This window comes from Triticum dicoccoides, chromosome 7B (genome assembly GCF_002162155.2).
Source record: "Triticum dicoccoides isolate Atlit2015 ecotype Zavitan chromosome 7B, WEW_v2.0, whole genome shotgun sequence".
Classification (NCBI taxonomy): Eukaryota; Viridiplantae; Streptophyta; class Magnoliopsida; order Poales; family Poaceae; genus Triticum; species Triticum dicoccoides.
Window position 1 is genome coordinate 195,289,460 of NC_041393.1, and position 11,267 is coordinate 195,300,726.

Below are 11,267 nucleotides of genomic sequence, written 5' to 3' on the forward strand. Positions count from 1 at the left end.
AAAAAACCCGTAGTTGGGAACCCCCTCCCCGGCAGACCGAGAAGTAGCTGGTTGCACTGGGGCTACGTGATCGCATGCATGCAATTGCACCAAAGTGTGCGTACATGTGGGCATGGCCAACGTAGGCCCCCACGCAAGGTTGGAACAAAAACGGACACAAAATGGATGTTGCATCATGTCCGGGCAGTGTTTTTGCGATTTTCGACCTGGAAAACCCTAGAAAATGCGTCGAGCGTCAGAAAAATATGCGAATTGGCGTGGGTGCTGTGGATGGTGATGCCAACGTGTGGAAAAAGTGTCGTGACGTTTGACGGAGTAGACAAAAATTTGTAGTTGGGAACCATATTTAAAAAATAATTGTTTTCCGTTTGAAGTTAAAAAATTAAAGAAAATGACAAAATAAACATATTTAATACTGTGATGTGACTTTACCTAACTGCCGGGCAGTTCACTGCCAGACAGTGTACTACCTGTCAGTTATGTAGAGCCATATCACAATATAAGAAATGACCATGCATGGACTACCGGAGGAGGCTATATAAACTAGTCGGGACATCCTTCGGCGGCCGAGGTGGGACTAAATTAGAAGGGCAGCTGAAGGAAATATGCCCTAGAGGCAATAATAAAGTTATTATTTATTTCCTCATATCATGATAAATGTTTATTATTCATGCTAGAATTGTATTAACCGGAAACATGATACATGTGTGAATACATAGACAAACATATAGTCACTAGTATGCCTCTACTTGACTAGCTCATTAATCAATGATGGTTATGTTTCCTAACCATAGACATGTGTTGTCATTTGATTAATGGGATCACATCATTAGGAGAATGATGTGATTGACATGACCCATTCCGTTAGCCTAGCACTTGATCGTTTAGTATATTGCTATTGCTTTCTTCATGACTTATACATGTTCCTGTAACTATGAGAATTGTGCAACTCCCGTTTACCGGAGGAACACTTTGGGTACTACCAAACGTCACAACGTAACTGGGTGATTATAAAGGAGTACTACAGGTGTCTCCGAAGGTACATGTTGAGTTGGCGTATTTCGAGATTAGGTTTTGTCACTCCGATTGTCGAAGAGGTATCTTTGGGCCCTCTCGGTAATGCACCTCATTATAAGCCTTGCAAGCAATGTGACCAAATGAGTTGGTTACGGGATAATGCATTACGGAACGAGTAAAGAGACTTGCCGGTAACGAGATTGAACTAGGTATTGGATACCGACGATCAAATCTCGGGCAAGTAACATACCGATGACAAAGGGAACAACGTATGTTGTTATGCGGTTTGACCGATAAAGATCTTCGTAGAATATGTAGGAACCAGTATGGGCATCCCGGTCCCGCTATTGGTTATTGACCGAGAATGGTTCTAGGTCATGTCTACATAGTTCTCGAACCCGTAGGGTCCGCACGCTTTAACGTTACGATGACAGTTTTATTATGAGTTTATAAGTTTTGATGTACCGAAGTTTGTTCGGAGTCCCGGATGTGATCATGGACATGACGAGGAGTCTCGAAATGGTCGAGACATAAAGATTGATATATTGGACGACTATATTCGGACACCGGAAGTGTTCCAGGTGATTTCGGAGAAAACCGGAGTGCCGGAGGGTTACCGGAACCCCCCCGGAGAGTTAATGGGCCACATGGGCCTTGGTGGGAAGAGAGAGGGGCGGCCAGGAAGGGCCGCGCGCCCCCTCTCCCTCTGGTCCGAATTGGACTAGGAGGGGGGGGGGTGTTGGGTTTCGTAGTAATTTCAAAAAATTTCCTACGCACACGCAAGATCATGTGATGCATAGCAACGAGGGGAGAGTATTGTCTACGTACCCAACGCAGACCGACTGCGGAAGCGATGACACGACGTAGAGGAAGTAGTCGTGCGTCTTCTCGATCCAACCAATCAAGCACCGAAACTATGGCACCTCCGAGTTCGAGCACACGTTCAGCTCAATGACGATCCCCGGACTCCGATCCAGCAAAGTGTCGGGGAAGAGTTCCGTCAGCACGACGGCGTGGTGACGATCTTGATGAACTACAGCAGCAGGGCTTCGCCTAAACTCCGCTACAGTATTATCGAGGAATATGGTGGCTGGGGGCGCCGCACACGGCTAAGGAATAGATCACATGGATCAACTTCTTGTGTCTTTGGTGCTAGCCCTGCCCCTCTATTTATATGTTGAGCCCCGGGGTCGAAACTTGGAGCAAAAGCCTCCTCAAAGTCGGTTTTGCCCGAAAGGCAAGAGTCCCACTCGGAGTCCAGGACCAAACGCCACAATCCTTGGCGTCTGGCCCAGACGCCATGGGCCTCGGCGTCTGGCCCAGGACCAGACGCCAGGGTCTCCGGCGTTTGGCCCCCTGGCCTCCGCAAGACTCCTTTTTGCACCGACCTAAAGCCTCATGGGCTTGACCCCTTGGCCTAACCATATCATCCAATATATGAATCTTTACGTCTCGACCATTTCGAGACTCCTCGTCATGTCCCCGATCTCATCCGGGACTCCGAACTCCTTCGGTACATCAAAACATGTAAACTCATAATATAACTGTCATCGTAACCTTAAGCGTGCGGACCCTATGGGTTCGAGAACAATGTAGACATGACCGAGACACGTCTCCGGTCAATAACCAATAGCGGGACCTGGATGCCCATATTGGCTCCTACATATTCTACGAAGATCTTTATCGGTCAGACCGCATAACAACATACGTTGTTCCCTTTATCATCGGTATGTTACTTGCCCGAGATTCGATCGTCGGTATCCAATACCTAGTTCAATCTCGTTACCGGCAAGTCTCTTTACTCGTTCTGTAATACATCATCTCACAACTAACATATTAGTTGTAATGCTTGCAAGGCTTATGTGATGTGTATTACCGAGAGGGCCGAGAGATACCTCTCCGACAATCGGAGTGACAAATCCTAATCTCGAAATACGCCAACCCAACATCGACCATTGGAGACACCTGTAGTACTCCTTTATAATCACCCAGTTACGTTGTGACGTTTGGTAGTACCCAAAGTGTTCCTCCGGTAAACGGGAGTTGCATAATCTCATAGTCATAGGAACATGTATAAGTCATGAAGAAAGCAATAGCAACATACTAAACGATCGGGTGCTAAGCTAATGGAATGGGTCATGTCAATCAGATCATTCTACTAATGATGTGACCTCGTTAATCAAATAACAACTCATTGTTCATGGTTAGGAAACATAACCATCTTTGATTAACGAGCTAGTCAAGTAGAGGCATACTAGTGACACTTTGTTTGTCTATGTATTCACACATGTATTATGTTTCCGGTAAATACAATTCTAGCATGAATAATAAACATTTATCATGATTATAAGGAAATAAATAATAAATTTATTATTGCCTCTAGGGCATATTTCCTTCAGTCTCCCACTTGCACTAGAGTCAATAATCTAGATTACACTGTAATGATTCTAACACCCATGGAGCCTTGGTGCTGATCATGTTTTGCTCGTGGAAGAGGCTTAGTCAACGAGTCTGCAACATTCAGATCCGTATGTATCTTGCAAATCTCTATGTCTCCCACCTGGACTAGATCCCGGATGGAGTTGAAGCGTCTCTTGATGTGTTTGGTCCTTTTGTGAAATCTGGATTCCTTTGCCAAGGCAATTGCACCAGTATTGTCACAAAAGATTTTCATTGGACCCGATGCGCTAGGTATGACACCTAGATCGGATATGAACTCCTTCATCCAGACTCCATCATTTGCTGCTTCCGAAGCAGCTATGTATTCCGCTTCACATGTAGATCCCGCTACGACGCTCTGTTTAGAACTGCACCAACTGACAGCTCCACCATTTAATGTAAACACGTATCTGGTTTGCGATTTAGAATCGTCCGGATCAGTGTCAAAGCTTGCATCAACGTAACCTTTTACGATGAGCTCTTTGTCACCTCCATATACGAGAAACATATCCTTAGTCCTTTTCAGGTATTTCAGGATGTTCTTGACCGCTGTCCAGTGAACCACTCCTGGATTACTTTGGTACCTCCCTGCTAAACTTATAGCAAGGCATACATCAGGTCTGGTACACAGCATTGCATACATGATAGATCCTATGGCTGATGCATAGGGAACATCTTTCATATTCTCTCTATCTTCTGCAGTGGTCGGGCATTGAGTCTTACTCAATTTCACACCTTGTAACACAGGCAAGAACCCTTTCTTCGCTTGATCCATTTTGAACTTCTTCAAAATTTTGTCAAGGTATGTGCTTTGTGAAAGTCCAATTAAGCATTTTGATCTATCTCTATAGATCTTAATGCCTAATATGTAAGCAGCTTCACCGAGGTCTTTCATTGAAAAACTTTTATTCAAGTATCCCTTTATGCTATCCAGAAATTCTATATCATTTCCAATCAGTAATATGTCATCCACATATAATATCAGAAATGCTACAGAGCTCCCACTCACTTTCTTGTAAATACAGGCTTCTCCGAAAGTCTGTATAAAACCAAATGCTTTGATCACACTATCAAAACGTTTATTCCAACTCCGAGAGGCTTGCACCAGTCCATAAATGGATCGCTGGAGCTTGCACACTTTGTTAGCTCCCTTTGGATCGACAAAACCTTCCGGTTGCATCATATACAACTCTTCTTCCAGAAATCCATTCAGGAATGCAGTTTTGACATCCATCTGCCAAATTTCATAATCATAAAATGCGGCAATCGCTAACATGATTCAGACGGACTTAAGCATCGCTACGGGTGAGAAGGTCTCATCGTAGTCAATCCCTTGAACTTGCCGAAAACCTTTTGCGACAAGTCGAGCTTTGTAGACAGTAACATTACCATCAGCGTCAGTCTTCTTCTTAAAGATCCATTTATTCTCAATTGCTTGCCGATCATCGGGCAAGTCAACCAAAGTCCATACTTTGTTCTCATACATGGATCCCATCTCAGATTTCATGGCTTCAAGCCACTTTGCGGAATCTGGGCTCACCATCGCTTCTTCATAGTTCGTAGGTTCATCATGATCTAGTAGCATGACTTCCAGAACAGGATTACCGTACCACTCTGGCGCGGATCTTACTCTGGTTGATCTACGAAGTTCAGTAGTATCTTGATCTGAAGTTTCATGATCATTATCATTGGCTTCCTCACTAACTGGTGTAGGTGTCACTGAAACAGTTTTCTGTGATGAACTACTTTCCAGTAAGGGAGCAGGTACAATTACCTCGTCAAGTTCCACTTTCCTCCCACTCACTTCTTTCGAGAGAAACTCCTTCTCTAGAAATGATCCATTCTTAGCAACGAATGTCTTGCCTTCGGATCTGTGATAGAAGGTGTACCCAACAGTTTCCTTTGGGTATCCTATGAAGACACATTTCTCCGATTTGGGTTCGAGCTTATCAGGTTGAAGCTTTTTCACATAAGCATCGCAGCCCCAAACTTTAAGAAATGACAACTTTGGTTTCTTGCCAAACCACAGTTCATAAGGCGTCGTCTCAACGGATTTTGATGGTGCCCTATTTAACGTGAATGCGGCTGTCTCTAAAGCATAACCCCAAAATGATAGCGGTAAATCTGTAAGAGACATCATAGATCGCACCATATCTAGTAAAGTACGATTACGGCGTTCGGACACACCATTGCGCTGTGGTGTTCCGGGTGGCGTGAGTTGTGAAACTATTTCACAGTTTTTCAAATGTACACCAAACTCGTAACTCAAATATTCTCCTCCACGATCAGATCGTAGAAACTTTATTTTCTTGTTACGATGATTTTCAACTTCACTCTGAAATTCTTTGAACTTTTCAAATGTTTCAGACTTATGCTTCATTAAGTAGATACATCCATATCTGCTCAAATCATCTGTGAAGGTGAGAAAATAACGATATCCGCCTCGAGCCTCAATATTCATCGGACCACATACATCGGTATGTATGATTTCCAACAAATCTGTTGCTCTCTCCATAGTACCGGAGAACGGTGTTTTAGTCATCTTGCCCATGAGGCACGGTTCGCAAGTACCAAGTGATTCATAATCAAGTGGTTCCAAAAGTCCATCAGTATGGAGTTTCTTCATGCGCTTTATACTGATATGACCTAAACGACAGTGCCACAAATAAGTTGCACTTTCATTATCAACTCTGCATCTTTTGGTTTCAACATTATGAATATGTGTATTACTACTATCGAGATTTAATAAGAATAGACCACTCTTCAAGGGTGCATGACCATAAAAGATATTACTCATATAAATAGAACAACCATTATTCTCTGATTTAAATGAATAACCGTCTCGCATTAAACAAGATCCAGATATAATGTTCATGCTCAACGCTGGCACCAAATAACAATTACTTAGGTATAATATTAATCCCGAAGGTAGATGTAGAGGTAGCATGCCGACTGCGATCACATCGACTTTGGAACCGTTTCCCACGCGCATCGTCACCTCGTCCTTAGCCAATCTTCGCTTAATCCGCAGCCCCTGTTTCGAGTTGCAAATATTAGCAACAGAACCAGTATCAAATACCCAGGTGCTACTGCAAGCATTAGTAAGGTACACATCAATAACATGTATATCACATATACCTTTGTTCAACTTGCCATCCTTCTTATCCGCCAAATACTTGGGGCAGTTCCGCTTCCAGTGACCAGTTTGCTTGCAGTAGAAGCACTCAGTTTCAGGCTTAGGTCCAGACTTGGGTTTCTTCTCTTGAGCAGCAACTGGCTTGCTGTTCTTCTTGAAGTTCCCTTTCTTCTTTCCTTTGCCCTTTTTCTTGAAACTAGTGGTTTTGTTAACCATCAACACTTGATGCTCCTTTTTGATTTCTACCTCCGCAGCTTTCAGCATTGCGAAGAGCTCGGGAATAGTCTTGTTCATCCCTTGCATATTATAGTTCATCACGAAGCTCTTGTAGCTTGGTGGCAGTGATTGGAGAATTCTGTCAATGACGCAATCATCCGGAAGATTAACTCCCAATTGAATCAAGTGATTATTATACCCAGACATTTTGAGTATATGCTCACTGACAGAACTGTTCTCCTCCATCTTGCAGCTATAGAACTTATTGGAGACTTCATATCTCTCAATTCGGGCATTTGCTTGAAATATTAACTTCAACTCCTGGAACATCTCATATGCTCCATGATGTTCAAAACGTCGTTGAAGTCCCGATTCTAAGCCGTAAAGCATGGCACACTGAACTATCGAGTAGTCATCAGCTTTGCTCTGCCAGATGTTCACAACATCTGGTGTTGCTCCAGCAGCAGGCCTGGCACCCAGCGGTGCTTCCAGGACGTAATTCTTTTGTGCAGCAATGAGGATAATCCTCAAGTTACGGACCCAGTCCGTGTAATTGCTACCATCATCTTTCAACTTTGCTTTCTCAAGGAACACATTAAAATTCAACGGAACAACAGCACGAGCCATCTATCTACAATCAACATAAACAAGCAAGATACTATCAGGGACTAAGTTCATGATAAATTTTAAGTTCGATTAATCATATTACTAAAGAACTCCCACTTAGATAGACATCCCTCTAATCCTCTAAGTGACCACGTGATCCAAATCAACTAAACCATGTCCGATCATCACGTGAGATGGAGTAGTTTCATCGGTGAACATCATTATGTTGATCATATCTACTATATGATTCACGCTCGACCTTTCGGTCTCCGTGTTCCGAGGCCATATCTGCATATGCTAGGCTCGTCAAGTTTAACCTGAGTATTCTGCGTGCGCAACTGTTTTGCACCCGTTGTATTTGAACGTAGAGCCTATCACACCCGATCATCACGTGGTGTCTCAGCACGAAGAACTTTCGCAACGGTGCATACTCAGGGAGAACACTTCTTGATAATTTAGTGAGAGATCATCTTATAATGCTACCGTCAATCAAAGCAAGATAAGATGCATAAAAAGATAAACATCACATGCAATCAATATAAGTGATATGATATGGCCATCATCATCTTGTGCTTGTGATCTCCATCTCCGAAGCACCGTCATGATCACCATCGTCACCGGCGCGACACCTTGATCTCCATCGTAGCATCGTTGTCATCTCGCCAATCTTATGCTTCCATGACTATCACTACCGTTTAGTAATAAAGTAAAGCATTACATCGCGATTGCATTGCATACAATAAAGCGACAACCATATGGCTCCTGCCAGTTGCCGATAACTTGGTTACAAAACATGATCATCTCATACAATAAAATTCAGCATCATGCCTTGACCATATCACATCACAACATGCCCTGCAAAAACAAGTTAGACGTCCTCTACTTTGTTGTTGCATGTTTTACGTGGCTGCTACGGGCTTAAGTAAGAACCAATCTCACCTACGCATCAAAACCACAATGATAGTTTGTCAAATAGACTCCGTTTTAACCTTCGCAAGGACCGGGCGTAGCCATACTTGGTTCAACTAAAGTTGGAGAGGCAGTCGCCCGCAAGCCATCTCTGTGCAAAGCACGTCAAGGGAACCGGTCTCGCGTAAGCGTACGCGTAAGGTTGGTCCGGGTCGTCTCGTCCAACAATACCGCCGAACCAAAGTATGACATGCTGGTAGGCAGTATGACTTGTATCGTCCACAACTCACTTGTGTTCTACTCGTGCATATAACATCAACATAAATAACCTGGCTCGGATGCCACTGTTGGGTTTCGTAGTAATTTCAAAAATTTTCCTACGCACACGCAAGATCATGTGATGCATAGCAACGAGGGGAGAGTATTGTCTATGTACCCAACGCAGACCGTCTGCAGAAGCGATGACACGACGTAGAGGAAGTAGTCGTGCGTCTTCTCGATCCAACCAATCAAGCACCGAAACTACGGCACCTCCGAGTTCGAGCACACGTTCAGCTCAATGACGATCCCCGGACTCCGATCCAGCAAAGTGTCGGGGAAGAGTTCCGTCAGCACGACGGCGTGGTGACGATCTTGATGAACTACAGCAGCAGGGCTTCGCCTAAACTCCGCTACAGTATTATCGAGGAATATGGTGGCTGGGGGCGCCGCACACGGCTAAGGAATAGATCACGTGGATCAACTTCTTGTGTCTTTGGTGCTAGCCCTGCCCCTCTATTTATATGTTGAGCCCCGGGGTCGAAACTTGGAGCAAAAGCCTCCTCAAAGTCGGTTTTGCCCGAAAGGCAAGAGTCCCACTCGGAGTCCAGGACCAAACGCCACAATCCTTGGCGTCTGGCCCAGACGCCATGGGCCTCGGCGTCTGGCCCAGGACCAGACGCCAGGGTCTCCGGCGTTTGGCCCCCTGGCCTCCGCAAGACTCCTTTTTGCACCGACCTAAAGCCTCATGGGCTTGACCCCTTGGCCTAACCATATCATCCAATATATGAATCTTTACGTCTCGACCATTTCGAGACTCCTCGTCATGTCCCCGATCTCATCCGGGACTCCGAACTCCTTCGGTACATCAAAACATGTAAACTCATAATATAACTGTCATCGTAACCTTAAGCATGCGGACCCTATGGGTTCGAGAACAATGTAGACATGACCGAGACACGTCTCCGGTCAATAACCAATAGCGGGACCTGGATGCCCATATTGGCTCCTACATATTCTACGAAGATCTTTATCGGTCAGACCGCATAACAACATACGTTGTTCCCTTTATCATCGGTATGTTATTTGCCCGAGATTCGATCGTCGGTATCCAATACCTAGTTCAATCTCGTTACCGGCAAGTCTCTTTACTCGTTCCGTAATACATCATCTCACAACTAACATATTAGTTGTAATGCTTGCAAGGCTTATGTGATGTGTATTACCGAGAGGGCCGAGAGATACCTCTCCGACAATCGGAGTGACAAATCCTAATCTCGAAATACGCCAACCCAACATCGACCATTGGAGACACCTGTAGTACTCCTTTATAATCACCCAGTTATGTTGTGACGTTTGGTAGTACCCAAAGTGTTCCTCCGGTAAACGGGAGTTGCATAATGTCATAGCCATAGGAACATGTATAAGTCATGAAGAAAGCAATAGCAACATACTAAACGATCGGGTGCTAAGCTAATGGAATGGGTCATGTCAATCAGATCATTCTACTAATGATGTGACCTCGTTAATCAAATAACAACTCATTGTTCATGGTTAGGAAACATAACCATCTTTGATTAACGAGCTAGTCAAGTAGAGGCATACTAGTGACACTTTGTTTGTCTATGTATTCACACATGTATTATGTTTCCGGTAAATACAATTCTAGCATGAATAATAAACATTTATCATGATTATAAGGAAATAAATAATAACTTTATTATTGCCTCTAGGGCATATTTCCTTCAGGGGGGCGGCGCCCCCCTCTTTCCTTCCCCTCCTCTCCCCCTTCCTTCCCCTCCTAGTAGGAGTAGGAAAGGAGGAGTCCTACTCCTACTAGGAGGAGGACTCCTCCTCCTGGCACGCCCAACAAGGGCCAGCCGGCCTCCGCCCTCCCTCTTTTATATACGGGGGCAGGGGGCACCCTATAGACACACAAGTTGATCTACGGATCATTCCTTAGCCGTGTGCGGTGCCCCCCTCCACCATATTCCACCTCGGTCATATCGTCGCGGAGTTTAGGCGAAGCCCTGCGCCGGTAGAGCATCATCATCGTCACCACGCCGTCGTGCTGACGGAACTCATCCCCGAAGCTTTGCTGGATCGGAGCCCGGGGATCATCATCGAGCTGAACGTGTGCTGAACTCGGAGGTGCCGTACGTTCGGTACTTGGATCGGTCGGATCGTGAAGACATACGACTACATCAACCGCGTTGTGTTAACGCTTCCGTTTGCGGTCTACGAGGGTACGTGGACATCACTCTCCCCTCTTGTTGCTATGTCATCACCATGATCTTGCGTGTGCGTAGGAAAATTTTGAAATTACTACGTTCCCCAACAGTGGCATCCGAGCCTAGGTTTTATGCGTTGATGTTATATGCACGAGTAGAACACAAGTGAGTTGTGGGCGATATAAGTCATACTGCTTACCAGCATGTCATACTTTGGTTCAGCGGCATTGTGAGATGAAGCGGCCCGGACCAACATTACGCGTACGCTTACGCGAGATTGGTTTCACCGCTGTGAGCACTCGTTGCTTAAAGGTGACCGGCGGGTGTCTGTCTCTCTCACTTTAGTTGAACCGAGTGTGGCTACGCCCGGTCCTTGCGAAGGTTAAAACAGCACCAACTTGACAAACTATCGTTGTGGTTTTGATGCGTAGGTAAGAACGGTTCTTGCAAAAGCC